Source organism: Lagopus leucura, unplaced genomic scaffold (genome assembly GCF_019238085.1).
Source record: "Lagopus leucura isolate 7727_CA_CO unplaced genomic scaffold, USGS_WTPT01 Super-Scaffold_100015, whole genome shotgun sequence".
In the NCBI taxonomy this organism is placed as follows: domain Eukaryota; kingdom Metazoa; phylum Chordata; class Aves; order Galliformes; family Phasianidae; genus Lagopus; species Lagopus leucura.
Window position 1 is genome coordinate 758,384 of NW_024962269.1, and position 16,649 is coordinate 775,032.

A 16,649-nucleotide genomic window follows, 5' to 3' on the forward strand; every position below is an offset into this window, starting at 1 on the left:
TACAGGTCCTCATTCCCACCTGCACAGCTATGGGCTGCTTATGGTACTGCTGAAGTGGTTCTATTCAGTGGCTCAGATACATAACCAGCACCTCTCAGAAAGAGCACAAAGCCCAGCAACTACCTGAGCAAGCCACAACGTACCTAAATCCGAAGACACCAGGATGGAAAGTCTCTGCTCCAGGCAAGCAGCCGTCTGCTTGTTCAGTTTTAACGGCTCACAGCAAATAACAATTAATGAAGCATCTAGAAGTCCTGGAATAACTGTGTAACTAGGGCTACTCGCACAGAAAGCTGCTCCCTAACATCAGGCACATGTTCATTTAGAAAAGAGAGTACTCATTTAGCCTCTTACTCTGTATTAACTCTCCAGGATTGCTCTTTCTCCAAGCTACACACTGTCCCCATCTAGCTGTAATAAATTCTTTTCTTTGCTGTTGTTCCTTATAGCTTCCCTGGGTGGCTTAAGCAGAAGGAAAAAAAAAAACAACCAAACCAAAACTATACCAGCATACCACAGGGCTCTCAAGCCCAGACACGGATGAAGAGACCACTCACATATTTAAAAGGTGTATTTATAAATTCATCTATCATTTGAAGCGTTGGGCCTGCTTAATAAGAAGGAAAACCACAAAAAAACGCTTGGTGTCTCAGATACGAGCATTAGGCACAAGGCTGCCAGCTTACACCATTTCACTGCACACCTCAACACCTCCTGCTCTATTTACGTGTCCCACTGCTGGAGGTACTTCCATCTGAGAAATGGGTGAGGACATAGCCACACATACAAAGCAACACCACTCAGACCAGGGGTGGCTTCTAGTGAGACGATCTCCGTACAGTCCAGCACAATGTACACAGCTCAAGCCCAAACAGCTTCTGTGCTCATGGTTAGCGAAAACTAATACTGAGCTTCACACTTGCCACTGCACACGTTGATGGGAACGAGCCTAGAATCAACAGCTCTACCGGACTGAAAACATCTGTTTGTTCTCCAGCCCAAGGAACTAAACGGCTCTGGGCTCAGTTAGCACATGGATAGAAGCTAACTTGCCCAAACTCCATGACAAAGGCACTCTGGCACACCTCTCACCTCCTTCCACACCCACTCATCCCCAATACTCAAAGTATTTTGTGCCACAAATCATGGCTCTCAAAAGGAAACAACAACAACAACAACAACAAAAAGGTTAAATCTCCCTTAAATATTAAGAATCACAAACCCAGGAAACAGTCAGGCTTATATTTGTGTGCCACAACTCCATTTCAGAATTTCGCGTGCTTGGTTTTACACTAACCTAGCCGAAGCCCAGAAAGACAGGTATATTATATTAGAAGCAAACTGAGCACCCATTCAGCATCAAAGATGTTTGATTACAGATACAAGCAAACCAAACTCTTGGATTTCATTTCCACTTCTTTTTTTCTGACACCCCACAACTGCAGTGAAGAGTCTCTATCCAGAGACCTGGATAGCCCCAGTGAAGTAGACAGGAGATGTGTACTACAAGGAGGCTGTGGATGCCCCATCCCTGCAGGCATTCAAGGCCAGGCTGGATGTGGCTCTGGGCAGCCTGGGCTGCTGGTTGGCGACCTGCACACAGCAGGGGGTTGGGACTGGAGGAGCGCTGTGGGCCTTTGCAACCCAGGCCATTCTACGATTCTAAACGTGGTCACACTACCAGACAAGTTACAATCAGCATCTAGAAGTAAAGACTTCACTGTATGAACCAGCTATATATATCTGAGGAATATCTAGACTCTGCCATTCCTGGTGTTATAAGCATCCTTCCAGACAAAACATTATAAATATATGACAGTATGGCTTTGCTGTGTATCTTAAAAGCAACCATATAACAGCCAGTCCACTTGTGTGAAATACACTGCTCTTCTCCCACACACAAAGCTAGGCTTTGTAGTTTGGCTTCGGGCAACAAATAGCTGTAGCATTTTATCCCATTGATGCCTTCAGGATGAACCTCACTCTGCTGCAATCAGCAGTCTGATCCAATCTTAATTTCATGTCCTGCCTGATACTTCAAAAGAAAGCGAGTTCTTTGCACGTGGTCACACCACTTGTACTGCTGTGGAAAAAGCTTTGCTGACCACACTGAACCTAGACAAAGGACTGGACCACCGTATAAAGTGTACCATAAGGAACAATTACTTTAATATACGGTTAATGCATTCCACTGTACAACCCCGGGTCCCTCAGCAGGTAATGGCATGCACTTACTGCATACAATAAGCCAGGTTCCTGCCACAAACAGATTGTGAGGGACTCATCCCGAGCTGCGAGGACATTCAACCCTGCCAGACCTACGATCTGGAGTAAACAGCCCTCACAATGCACAAATTCACTGGCCAGCAATTCCAGGTTTAGTAGCCAAACCTGCAACTTTCCCCCTCACTTCTAACTGAGCTCAGGATGGTAACATCACATACAAAAAAAACACACAAAGACTGCACATGTTTTCAACTATAAAGCATATATGCTAATTTTTAGGCTACTCTAAATATCTCTAAATCACTGCCAATGAATAAAAAAAAGTTGTGGAGATGTGCTGGCTGAGAAAAGTTATTCTCATTTATGAACCATAGAATAGTTGGTTTTTTGTGTGTATTCAGCAGTGGTAACAAACACTTACTTAAGGTGATGTAATAGTTTTGGGCAAACACTTACCTCACACATGGCAATCTGCTGGAGACAATGTGGTACAACTGGCAAGTCTGTGCAACAGATTGGTCCCCTGGCACTCAGTTCAGGGAATAAGCAAAGCAGATGTACTTGAAAAGACTCGTTTGCTCACTGTTTTCATTAAAGCTGAATACAAGAAAACAGGCCACAACCCAACCATACTGATCCAAGGGAAAATTCTCTTCCCCCTTCAGCATACTGGGCTGTGGTTCTCAAACATCCACTGGAGCAAGTCAAGGGCAGCCTGCTTCTTGCAGCACTGCGCAGGCAGAAGAGCTTTGGCCACAACTCTGTGACTCAACGTGGCAGCCCTCCTGCCACCCTCTGTAGCTCTATTTTAGCACCATCTGATTTAGTACTTCAAGTCTCATGACCCATATCCAATAAAGAGGTTCTGTGTAATACACTGATCAGATAAAAGGATGCTTTCAAGCAGTGGTTATGCAAGAGATGCACACTGCAACGCAAACTCTCAAACTCTGAACGAATGCTAAGTGAAATAAAACCTATCCTTGCTCTTAAGTCTAACACATTGGCCTTCTGCTTGGAACTGAATGACGTCTGTTACAGCTGCTAACAGACTTTTGTTAAGACTCACCAACTAAGCATTATTAAAATTAGAAGAAAAAATTAGAAAACAACTTCACCAGGAGAGAATCCTCAACACTTCTAAGAGCTATTCTTCAAAACTATTCTAACATCAGTACTGTACTAACCTCTCCAGGCAATCACTACTTGCTAAATAAGTTGTCAGTCTCCAGACACAGGCACAACAGCAATTTGCACACAATCCAAGCAATCTGTAATGAAAGCACACTCCCCAACTCGATTCCACATCCAACAGCACATAGCAAATTGGTGCCAGAGAGATTAGAATTCATCTTTCTGACTTTCTGTCTGGTATTTAATCGGTGGAAGACGCCACTTCCCAATAGACAGCAAAGCCCCCTGTATTAGTGGTGTGGGTTGTTTAGTGTTTTTATTTTTGGAGATTTTATGTATGTAATTTGGTTTTCAATTCTTATGTGAATTAGCAGTACGAAGTGCTGCAAAATCAATGCAGCTTCAACAAAACAAGTGTATCTGCAAGGAATTAAGATTACACTGGCCTCAGGTCAGAGATTTACTGCACTTGACCCTGTACAACAAGAACTAGAAATGAAACTGCTTGCTGCAAAGACCAGCCAGGAGCTTAAAGAGGCAGCATTTTATGTTTGTTTTACTCTTCATGCCTCTAATAACAACATTGTAAAAGAAATAAAACTAACTTCCTTGCATTATGGCTCTCACTCAATACACTATTGTTAACAGCTGACAGTTCACAACCTGTTCAGGGTTTACAACATTAAGGGAAAAAAAAACAGGACAGCTTTCCGACATTACCAAGCATCTGCTGTCAGTGAGAGCTGTCTGAGGCACCCACTGCAGGCTGAGGAAGGCAGACATACCAAGATGAGGATCAAAACTGCCCATTTTTGAATCCTAGAATGGAACAGTCTGTCAGGGCAAGAACAATTAGCCCATATTTTTATTATTCATATGCTACTTAGAAACACATTAGGTACTTCATAAGGTGTTTTTCCTCCCTCCTCCCCACCCCCCCCCCCCAAGTGACATAAGCCCTACTCCAAAGGATTTAGTCTAATTGGAGACAATGCTTGCAGTAATAAGATCAGTTTTGAATGCATACATACTCAAGGGCTCACAAACACAGCTTGGGTTACAGGGCCTAAGATAGTTGGTGATGCTGAAGGTGGGAGCTTTTAGAAAAGCTGAAGTACTGACAACATGAGAAATATTGTATGCTTCAGGACGGGAAGATTTGTCTCAAATCAAAAATGGTGAACGCTTTTTTGAAAAAAATTCTGTTAACAAGTCATTTTTTTTAATGCATACTACCTGCCTTTAACAGCTGTGCTAATACAGAATTCCAATCAAGCACAGAACAGACAGGTGGCCAAACTAAATGTAAAGAGCTTCAGAGAGAGGTGATAGGCAGCACCCAAAGGGCTGGAAGATACATCTGCAGCAAGAAACACTGTGCACCATCATCTGGGAGCAGAGCACTTCTGACTCCTGCAGGACTAAGATGAGGAGTTTACACCTGCTGAGGCAGCTGCACTCTTGTGAAGCACTGTTATCACTAACTCACATATAGCTGCAGATGGCAGACAGCACACATAGGGCAGAACTAATTTTTCCTTCCAAAAAGCATGTGCATATTCCAAAAGTCCAAAGAAGTGCCTCTGCTATAGTGATATGCAACTGTAGCACGCATCAAGCTTTTACCCAGATAAGGAGCCAGCCTATTCACTTTACATTAAATTACCATGCATCCCTTTGTTCTTGTAAAATGGAACGATAAAGCCTAAGCCATTAAGAATGGGAACAAAATGCCTTATGTGCTTCTCCCCACCCCCTCTGCTTTTAGAGATGGTTTTACTGAAGGAAAGAACCATCTTACTCTGTCCAGGCCAACAGTTTTCCTCTCAGGATTAGGAAGAAACTAGAGCAGGTCACGCTGAGCTGGCACTGCCGCAGCCGGACTTTGATACCCATCACCAGCTGGCGAGTTGAAGGCTAACTCAGCTATTGCTGCACAATGGCAGCCTGCAGCACTGCAGCAAAGTAACCACGTAAACCAGAATCCCTCCCCACCCCCCCAGTAATTTCCCTACAGAAAAACAGCAGCTGACTAGAACTACAGATTTGGCATTCTTTAGCAGGCGATAAGATTTGCTGTAAGTATCTAAAAATACACTTGATGGCTGGCAGCCCAAGGAACTAATCAATGGAAGTTCACGAGGTGTGCTTTGCAGCCCAGATGTTCTCAAACTGCACTCTGTGGAAAAACTGATGGAGATGACCAATCGCAGTACGCTGCCTTCTATTCCTTCTGCTATTGCTGTGTGTGCTCAAAAGATGAGAAGCATGCTTGCAATTGAAAATACTCTCCCTTAATTATTTCCTTTTGTTACAGTTAGCATAAAATTGTCACAACTAATTGGTGAGATGAAGTTGTTTCAGAGACATCTTGATATCAAGCACAAATCAACCTGCACCGCTGCAGCAAAATGACCTTAACAAAAGCTCCAAATGCACAACCACGGCACCAGGACTCCAGATAGCAACAAAAACTTCAGACAGCAAACGATTTCCCCAACCTGACTTATGCATTTTTTTCAGTAGATAGCATTAAAACTTGTGTAAAACGGAAGAAGAGCAAGAGGTCTTACTTGCTTATATAAAGAAAACACCCTGAAGGATTTTCTAGGCAAATGATTGCAAAAGCTAACTGTTACTAGATCTTAATTTATTATATATTCACATCTGAAAGCTTTCTTCCAACACTTCAGTCATAAATGATGATAAAAATGCAAAACTATACCTTGGGGAAAATACAAGAACTGGCTTAAACGTGTATTTCTCTATGCACTAAAATAAACACACAGCACTAGCACCGAACTTGGATACCAGGCTGTCATCTCCCTTATGGGGGCACACACGCTAGTTATGGACAGTTAGGGGTGAGAGAATGGCTGCTGCACAGGTAATGCCTCCTGTTCTATTCTGTTGGCCCATGATGTCAGAGGATGCTGGTGCTGTGGCAGTAGAGATTGAACCTTCCCACCAATATCATTACATTTTGCTGCCTTGAGACAGACGGCAGCAGAGGGGCGCTGTCAGAACGGCATCTGCCATGGAAGTGCAGACGGAGCAAAAGTGTGGAACTGAATTCCTCCATGAGGAAAAAAAATGGCACCCGCTGACATTCAGCAACCCTTGGGAGCACTTATGGAAAGCAAACACAGGGTGTGAGCACAGTGAGGTGCTGCATTTCAGGAGAGGCAACAGCGGGTCACCTCAATTGGTGCGCTTCTTTACCAGCGCTGTGTGCAGGCTCTTGTCCAGGGCTGCCAAAAATTCACAGCTCGTGGTGGTGACTGTGTTGAAAAACTGTTCTGTAGTTGAGAATTTGCTCTATAAAACAGTGTTATTATGCTCTTTGTAGATGTTGTAGTTCCCATGGAAATAAATAGTAGGTTGCTCTAAAAGTAATGCCTCCATACATCGCTTATTTTGATTTTGACAAGAAAGTTCTTTTCTTCTCCCTTTTTACCAAAGATGTGCACTTAGCATACGAGCACAAATCCGTAAGCACCCCCAGGGAAGCCTCAGAGGCCCTTTTGCAGCATTTCTCAGAAAGCAGTGAATTTTGTCAACTCAGAAGAATTACTGATCTGTCATCATCTCCACAAGTTACAAAGCACAGAGAACTAAAGCCAAGTTCAAATTCCCAGTGCTTTCCTTCGCTCTGCTACTTCAGTCTGCTCCAATTCTTTCCCCTAAGAAGGGCAACATTTGCCCTTGGCGGAGGACAGAATGTAGTGTGTGCTCATCTTCAGTTCTAAGTAATCCAAACCAACTCTGCTCTTACTAACACCAGTATGCTTCAGGATTTTTCCCTTAACCCCATCAAACTCTTCCATTCCATAGTTTTCAAACAACCATTTTTAATGCAAGCAACAGCATTTTACCTTAGTATTTGGAGAGAACATGAAGCTGTTTCAACAAAGAGGTTCAGGTTTTCACAGTACAGGTCAAGAACTTCACATGCAGACCACTAAACCTGTACTTCAGGCAAGATTTTGCAAGTGGATTCCTTTGGAGACATGCTGTCAAATCTGTTCAACTCCGCTATTGCTGTTGTTGAGGATGGAGTGCAGGTGCAAATTCAGGAAGATTTCCTTGGTTTACCATCAGGGCTGCTGGCTGAAGGGTTATCGAGTGTGGACGCTGCCTTCTTTGTCCCCATTTCTCACATAAGTTCTGGCAGCTACACACAGAAAGACAGATTCCTTTATGTATGATAAATGCTACAATCACTGCCACCTCCTTAGGGAAGGCAAGAAGTGCTGAGCACAGCTCAAAAAGAGAAATCGTTCATACTGAAAATACAACTTCTCTACTGCAAGGCAGACTGATCTTTTGCTGGCTGAACAGCAAGATAGAGAACATGCAGCTGATTAACTGAATACACTGGACCTCATACCATAAAAAAAACACACCACTTTGAGCAGGCTTCATCACTTCTGTCATCGTTTTCGGTAATAATTGTGTCACTGTTGCTTTTTCTTTAAGCTCCAGCTTGGGGAGGTGGGGTAGAGATCCTCGACTTTTCAGCAGGATAAAATTCAGAAAACAGATCTGTCCACCACCACTTGTTTCCCAGCCCTTCTAAGAAAGGCCACTGAAGCATATGGGGATGTTTTTGAACAGATAGGCACACCCAGTCAGGAACCCACAGATGAACTTACAATCTTGCTTTGGATCACAACATGACACAAGTGCAAATTCTATCAGCTATCGCCATTGCAGTAAGCTTCCTAGTCAGCTTTAAAATCACCAAAGAATTAAGAAAAACTTAAATTATTTGTAAGGTAGAAGTATATATATAATGAGGTAACATGTAACAGAAAGACAATTTGTCCCCCAAAACCCCATTCGCATGCCTTTTAATCAGAAGCTTGCTCTCCTTCACTGTTTTCCTCCCTTTCTCCCCTCAGGCAGCCTGGTAAGCTTGTAAGCAGTTTTAATCTTCAGGGTGGGTGGTGGTTGTTAGTTTAATACAGTATGTTTAAAAAGGCTCTATGGTCCTGAGCACTGCTGCAAGCAAACACATACAAAATTAAATTCCATAAACCAAGAAATGCTTTCAGAACTGCTAGTACCATTCAGAGAGAAGACGTAGTAAAACAGTCCATATTTTGCATTGTATAAGCTTTTGCTCAACTCTGATCTATTCAGTTGTTCCATCAACTAGATATCAGGTGATATCAAATATGTTTTTTGTTTATTTCAAACCTAGGCTCTGAATGCAAACATTGCCAGTGTCTGCTTAACAAAGACCAATTATTCAACACATATCCAAGTTACTATGAAACGTCTATAATGCATTATTGATAATATAACATCTTCTGACCTAGACAGAGCTGACTAAAGCATATAATTAAAGGTTTCTGATGCATTACATTACTCTCCTCCAAACGCAGCTCCAGCAGCACACTTTACGGACCCAGTGAAGCAGCCTATGTCAGCTTGCTAAGCACTCTGTCAAACTATTTAAACAAAGCCAGTGTCCTTGGGAAGGAAAATACCACCCCACTACCTGTTTTTCTCCAGAACCAAGTTCTCCATTATGTAATTCAACATTTTGAACTCTGGTTTTCCCTTTTCCTACCTTCGTTCTATGATAAAGCAATCTGTATTGCATTACAACAGCATCATAATCAAGATAAGGATTTCATCACACCAGACATTACCTGGAGGGACAGCTCCTGTGGCACACAGCTAACAGATAACAAGCAAACACACTGCAAGGTGGCTTTTAAAGCCTGCAAAACGTAGGGGCACTAGAGCACAAAGTCCTCCCGCTCCCAAAATGAGCGCTACAAGCCTACACTTTGCAGTCCATTTGTCCCATACACCTTAATCCCATTGCAAGGTGCAATTCAGAACAAAGCTCACTTCACACCTTCACTCCTCATAAAGGCCATCTATCAAACAGCAATCTTTCAGATGATGATGTGGATCATTTCTCATGTGGATCATGAGTAAAAATGATCCAGGAAATATCAACCAGGCACCAGCTGATGCTGCTCACCTCCTCAGTTCCCCATTCCCAAGCCTGCAAAGCAGATGAATAACCCCTTAGCTTCGTTTGCCCCTTCATTGCATCTAGCTCTTTCAGATTTACAGATTGGCAGGTTACCAGCAACTTGAATGCAGTCATTTTAGACAGCTTGAAGTTCCTTCAAAACAACGCACACACGTAAGCTTACAGCAGACACAGTGATCCTGTTCAGCACACAGCCTCCAGAGGATGGAGGAGGGAAATTCTTTCCACAGCTCCCAAACTTCAGAAGGGTACGAGTTACTGAAGAATATTTAACCACAAGAAGATGCAACGGAAATCACACATGCACAAGAATTAAAACTTGAGAGTACAGAGCTCAATATTCAAGGGGCTGTAAGAGTCCTTGAGTTCCTATCCCCCTGGCTTAGGGGCAGCCCTTAGCCCAGCACTCCAGGCCTCCCCAGAATTTCCAATGCCTTCACTCACACATCAAAATTCCTCTGCGTTCTGGCAGTACCTGAACCTGGGCACGAGACTAAAAGCAGCACTTTGGAATAAATTCACCTTCGAAACCAGCAGCAGGGAGCCAGGTTTGTTGGAAACGTTCATAAACATGAGCATGTCACATCACATCCATCGTGGACTTAACCTGAATATTGAAGTAATACACTGGAGAAGACTTCACTTCACAGCCTGGAGCATTTAAACAGCCCAACCACTGTAACAAACTACCTGGCCTCTGAAGTTCTGTTTTGGCCATCAGAAGCAAATCACTGGGTTATGTCCTTTTCTTTATTTCTTCTCACTTTTCAAGTGAAAGAACAACACAGAGCAGAGATCTTCAGCATCTCACAGTATGGGGCAGAAGCTTTTTCAAAAAACCATCTCCAGCTTTTAAAAGCTGATGCTTGCAGGGAAAAAAAAAACAAAAGCCAAAATCACCAACGCTGTATTAAAAGCTTGTCTGAACTTCTGTTCAAGACAGAATAAAAACCTTAAAGAATGCAAAAGTGCTGTGAACTTGAACTCTAGCAACAATCCCCCATCAAAACCCAAACTATTCTTAGCAGCCTGCGAGCAGTTTCACATCACAGCAGGGTCACTGCAGTGCCGTCCTACATAATAAATATGCATGGAACTACCAGAAGTGAGGATCCCTGATCTAAACAGCAAGCAAGGTTGTTTCAGGTAAATCACAGCATCTGACCCTCCCACCTACTTTCTGCTTTTATAATCACCTCTTCCAGTTAGCAAATAAACAGGATTTTCCATGTGGTGGCGTGAAAAAAAAAAACCACTATGGAGCAAAGACAAGACAACACAAAAGTTAACTACTGTGTTGATAAAATAAATGGCATTCAGTAATTATTTACAGTATGAATACAGCCTAGCTGATTTATCAGCAGTGTTCCTTTAGATGACAAGAAGAAAGTTTGGTTATTATGGCTCTAGCATCGGGTGGTTAGAGAAAGATACATAGGCACACACTGACAAAGGTGAGACAGCTTCTCCTTACCAGCATCAAACCTTAATGCAGGCCACAAACAAGACAGGCTGAACGTACCCAAGCTCCCACATCAACACAGATTCTTACCAGTGTTGCACCTGATCATTTAAAAAGAAAAGTAACTACTGAAGAATTGTGTTTTGAAAGACTGCTACAAGCTTGTGCTACTGTTGTAGAAGTGGCAGTAGAATTCTTAGTGGCACATATATAGTATTACCTACACAACAAAGTGGGGCTTCTGTGGTTTTTTTTCCCAGACATATCTATCATCATTCACACTGCCCTCATGAAAATTTATTTCGCTTGTAAATCCCCTGGGGAAGAATTTGTCTTATCCGTACTTAACAGCCCAGGGCACAACAAAGTTCCACTCTCCTTTGCTTTAAATCCAAGCGTAGCACGAGTATTTAAGACAGAAGACTGAATGTGTTCATAGAATGCCCTTTGTATTCACTTCTCACTCAGTTCCTTCTTGCAGTTCAGAATGAACACCTCAGCTGTCACTCTATTAGCAGCTCTGCCTCCCTATGAAATGAAGATGGAGCCAAGTTTGCCTGTATCGTGAGTTCACAGTAAGCAGCAACCAGATGGACAGCACATCACCATATGCTCCCCCTTGCCAAAAGGTCAAGAAGGAAGCAAATACGAGTCAGGGAAAAAGAAGAAAAAAAAATAAATAAATAAAGGAGATTTGGAAACAAACACCTCTGTAGCATACCCATTAATTCATGCACACACTCTTTCCTCCCAAAAGCACGTTCTTCTACTATTTGTACCTTGGGATCAGAACTGCAGGAAGTGGGGGCAATGAGTGGGGCAGCTGGGGACAGCATCGGCTCCAGCACAGCCCTTGCTAGGCAGGTAATGTGCCTGCACTGCATGCAGCAGTGCTGTGTTCCTACCAAGAGCCCTCACACAAGCATGGGGAAAAGAACCTGTCTCACACGGCCCTAAGCAATAGGGAAGGGAACAAAGCCAGCACTATATGCAGGGTCAAGCCCAGAGAAGCAGAGGCTTTTCCCAATGCACTGCCAAGAGGTTCAGCTGTGCCCACTCCACAACCTCCTCCACATTTCTTTTTGCCCAGAGATAACGTGTCAAAAGCTTTTACACAAACTTGGGATGCTACTTAAGCGCTGCATTGCTCTTTCAGTTGAAGGAAACCAGCCAGCCACATCGTGTCTCTGAGGAGTTCCTGCCCTTTGAACTAGCCTCAGAAATAACAGCCTCCAAAGCTCCAATGTATATTGAATTATGTTACTGCTCCCTGCTCAGGATTGACTTCTTAAAATCAAAGAAAACAAAAAAAAAAAAAGAGCATTCATATTGCTAGAAGTGGTGGCTGGTAACAGAAAAAAGAAGTAAATACATGCAAGAAAAATCTTCCAAGTTGCCTTTAAGACCTTTGCATGAGTTAGCAAACAAACTGTGCCCCATATCTCACTTTCCTCTTCAAACGCTGGTTTCAAAGCTAATTTTATCATTCCTGATAAAAAGTGACAATTTATTAGACAAGGGCTGTAAAACCCAGGCAGCTCTTACACACCAGCAGCTACGGGCTGTGCACTGCTGAGACATCACACACCTCACGCTTACATCCGGGCTGTCTGGTAACACTCATTAACACACACATAGGAGCCCTGCAGTTCACAATCAGACAGCCTGCTTGAAATTCAGATCATCACCTCCACGGTGATGCATTTTCTATGAGAAATTTGATAGGGGTACAGAAGTACTAAAACAAGTCAGCAGCACAAGTCGCACTCACTTTAATAAAATCTGAGTTTTGCTATTATGCTAGATAAACTCTCATCATCTCAGTGGCAAAAGCTGGTAGGTACACTTTACTAACAGCCACATAACACTGTTAAGTCACTGTAAGAACGAGAGCCACAGCTTTTTGACAAGCTCTGACACTTCCCTGGTTTGCAGGCAGCCTTTAAAGTTCCCTGAAAAGCACAGACGCTGTCTCACGGCAATCCATTCAAGCAAAACTGAACTGTTTTCCTATGGCTGCTTGCTTTTCTTAATTATTTGGCAGCCCCTGGACACAGAAGCCATGCATACCCACGCTTCGGGCAGAGCAGGAGCAAAAGGGGCCATGAAACACTGCAGGGCTGCTGAGGCAGACATACAAAGCAGCAGAGGGACAGGGAAACAGGTCAGACATCAGCTCTCATTTTCCTGGACAGAGCTCCAGCTTCACCCACAAAATAACACCTTACCCAAAGAGGCAACTGCATGAATTACAGTCAATGCTGAGGACTGGAATCCCACTTGTGGTTCACCTTCTGTGGCTCACCTTAACATCTGTACAATATCCTTTTAGAAACACAAACAATACGAAGAGGTTCCATGTCAGAAACTAATTTGCAAGGCAGTTATTTTGGTTTGGAGTTCAACTCTGGAAAATTAGGAAGCATCATATTTAGAACAGCATATGACTTAAAAAGATGATTAATGCAAATGGAGGTTAACAGTTACGTTTGCATACTAATTTTCCTGCAAATCATTGGCTCATTCAGTGCACAGGATGGCTCACACAGGCAGAACTAAGCTTCTGCAACCCTCAGCCAGACATTTGCTGACTGACAGGTCTTAGGTTTAGCAATCCAAGTATCTGAACGTTTTAAAGTGTAGTTTTAATTCATGCTTAAGATACAGTTTTTAATAAAAAACTAAGCAGATGCATGTTATCCTGCTTAGTTAAGTACCATTCAAATTCCCTTCTTGCTTTGGGTTCACAAGAGCCTGCCTTTCATCACTCACACAACGCCAATGACTCGGACAGGATCACCTATACATAATCAATAGCGACCATATAACAAAACATGGAATTAAACCCTAACACACAGCACTTGCCTTGCCAAAACCCAACTGCAGGCAATAGGTGGACTGAAGGAAACCTCCCACTGTCCCACTCAGCCTTAACCTCCATTGAAGACTTTGTTGGGCAAAAAAAAAAAAAGACTTAAAGCTCACCACTGGGAGCCTCTGGAGCCAAAGTCACAGGACAAGTTATTCCACATGGTGATCAACTAAGGTTTATTGTGCTCCACTTGAAGCTGGAAGTTCACCAAGCACGATGATGTCCACCCCACTACACAACAATGAAAACCCACTCTCTGTTTTCCAACCCTACAGAGCACAAACTCACTCCTCGTGTTATTACACCCACCAGGACCACTGTCACCTAATCTAACAGTGTGCAAAATCCAGATAGGACCTGCAGGGACAGAAGGGAGGAAGGCCATGAGTTCTCCACGCATGATCCAGAAGCAAAGGCTCTGCAAATAGCACTGCGTTGACTCTTCAACAATAATACAAGACAAAAAAGACTCCAGCTCACTCTCTTACAGCAACAGTGGTTCTGCAGTGTGCATAAGGATGAAGTACTGCCCGTTAAGGAACACCAGAGTCCAGCAGATGAGTTGAGTACTATGCAGACAGTACACATCATTTGTTGCATGCATAGAGAGTGCATGCAGATTGGTGTTACACTAAGTAACATGATTTAGTTCATTACTGTTCTATTGACGGGTAACACAATAATCTAAATGAATAATGATAATAAATTAGAGGTAAACTTCAATCTTACCAGGGTCTCAGAGGGCAATCCATTTTCTCCCAGTCCAGAGGAAATCACATTAATTACAGTGAAACCACATTCCTGACCATGCTTGAAATCTCACTTCCAGCACAGAGCAATTGAAGCAGCAACCTGTGATGCAATACTGCTGCAGAGTCAGCAGCTGCAGCGTGCAGCCTGCCGGAGATGGAGCTGTCAGCAGGCTGCTGGCCAGCCCGACTGTGGAGCCCCTGCTGGACCCAGCCTAGGGCAGTGCACAGCAGCACCTGGAGCAAGCAGAGACAAAGCAGAAAGCTGCTTGTGGCTGCCACAGAGAACCTTCAGAACTCACACCCAACTGACCTTTGAGAACACAGTGATGGGGACAACAGTTACACTGTGCACTGTGCTCTGCATTTGCAGTCAGCCATGGTCTGGAAGCACTTCAGCTGAGCAGCAGCTTTTGTTGGCACTTGCACTGCAAGCTTACATAGCTCATGTCTTGATTTTCTTACTGACCTTCCTGTGAAACAGCTGGAGTCAAGGTCTTCCTCTCACCCACTGTTCCCAGTCTGCACTCAGAACTGCATGCACACTCCTGTGAGACATTCTCATTGTCTGCTCTTGTGCAGAGCGTGCTCACAGCATGCTGACAGCACCCAACTTTACTCACAACTTAAACCTCTTCCCAGCCTCCCAAGAAAGAACACTCCTTATGCACAACAGGGGACAGCAACTTCCCACCTGGATAGGAAGCACCAGAACAGGGCTGCAGGAACCCCGCTTCTTTTCAAAGCATGCAGAAATGAGTGTGCACACACACTGCTTCAGGAACACGGGCTCCCTGCTTGCAGTGCCTCTTTGCTGATAGTGAACATTCCCTAGCAGCACTCAGGAAACACAGCACATTGGGAGCAGCACACATATGCTTCTCATCCAGCACCCTCCGCAAGTGAGAGGCACTCCTTCCTTTCTCTACTCACAGCACAGACCTCATTCACAGGATCAAGTCGTAGTTGTTTCCCCTCCAAGAGATAACAGCTGCAGAGCGTTAACCACAAAGCCTTATTGCACAGCCGCATGCAGCCCAACACCTGTGGTACTCCTGACCAGCATCAGCCCTTTTACAAACAGCCTGCATGGACCTGCCTGCAGGAGCCAGAGAACCGCTGGCTATCAGCACCCCACATGAGCCCTAATGTTGCCCTAAAGGCAATAACGCTTTGTAACACATCAAGGATGTGCAGGTCACTCACCTTGGTCTGGGCAGGACCGCAGCCTGCAGGCACCACACCAGCAGGCAGTGGCTGTTGAGCAGAGCCCACATCACAGCAGGTGCCTGCACCGGGACCGTGAGGCTGCCCGCAGCTCTCTGCTGATTACCTGTACAGGCAGACAGCTGTGTGCACACCGAGTTCTGCCCCTGCCGCTCCTTCCATAAACAATCACTTACAGCTGTTACGGTGGGTTCAGGTGCGTGCCTTACTTCACACACAACTTGTAGGTCAGCCTGCTGCAAGCACCAACCGAGAAACCCCTACAGGGGACACCCAACGAGCCCTCGTCCTGAACTCAGTGCGCAACAAACTCAAAGCCCACACGTCCACTCGCTGTTCACACACAACCTTTCCGTGACACGCCGTAGCAGGGCTCCCCACAACTCTCCGCGCATAGCAGAAGCGGCCTACGGAGCTCGTAACGTGACAGCAGCGCACAGCTCCGCAGCGCGGCGCGGATCTCGCCCTGCCCCGCACGACGGCGCCGCTGCGTGAACGGCGGAGCGCCTTCAGCCGTCCCGGGCCCCGAGCGGCACGACGGAACGCAGCGGCCCAGCCGCCCGCCCCGGGACAGCCCCGGTCACCCCGCCGCGGGAAGTTGGCGGGGGGAGGCGCCGCCTCCAAACTTTCCCCGCCGTGGAGATGCTCCAGGCGCGCCGTCCGCTCGCGCGGCCACTCCGCACGGAGCCGGCCGGCCCGCCCGCCCCGCGGGACCCACGGTGGCGGCCCCGTTGTGCCCGGCGTCGCGCACGGCCGCGTCCGAGCATGGCACGTACCTGCTGCCTGCTGCCCATCGCACCGCGCCGCACCGCATCACGTAGCTCGGCTCCGGCGGGGGCTCGGCGCGCGCCTCGCGCGTGAGCGGCACCGCGAGGGGAGAGCGGAGGGGAACGCCGTGCGCGCGCTCACGCTCAGCCGCCCTTCCTCCCGGGTCGCCTTGGAAACGGCGCGCGGCGCGAAGAG

At 45.3% G+C, this 16,649-nt stretch overlaps 1 protein-coding gene across 3 annotated transcripts in view; it reads right to left on the minus strand.

The window, feature by feature from the left end:
* TMEM266 (transmembrane protein 266) overlaps window positions 1-16,649 on the minus strand; it is a 94,882-nt gene that overhangs the window by 68,688 nt on the left and 9,545 nt on the right. The window contains exon 1 of one of the 3 annotated variants that reach the window (XM_042875653.1): window positions 16,463-16,519. The exons of the other annotated variants lie outside the window; for them this stretch is intronic. The gene's annotated coding sequence lies outside the window, so the exon portion shown is untranslated. Of the gene's footprint in view, window positions 1-16,462; window positions 16,520-16,649 lie in introns of those variants that run through there. 3 annotated transcript variants of the gene reach the window in all.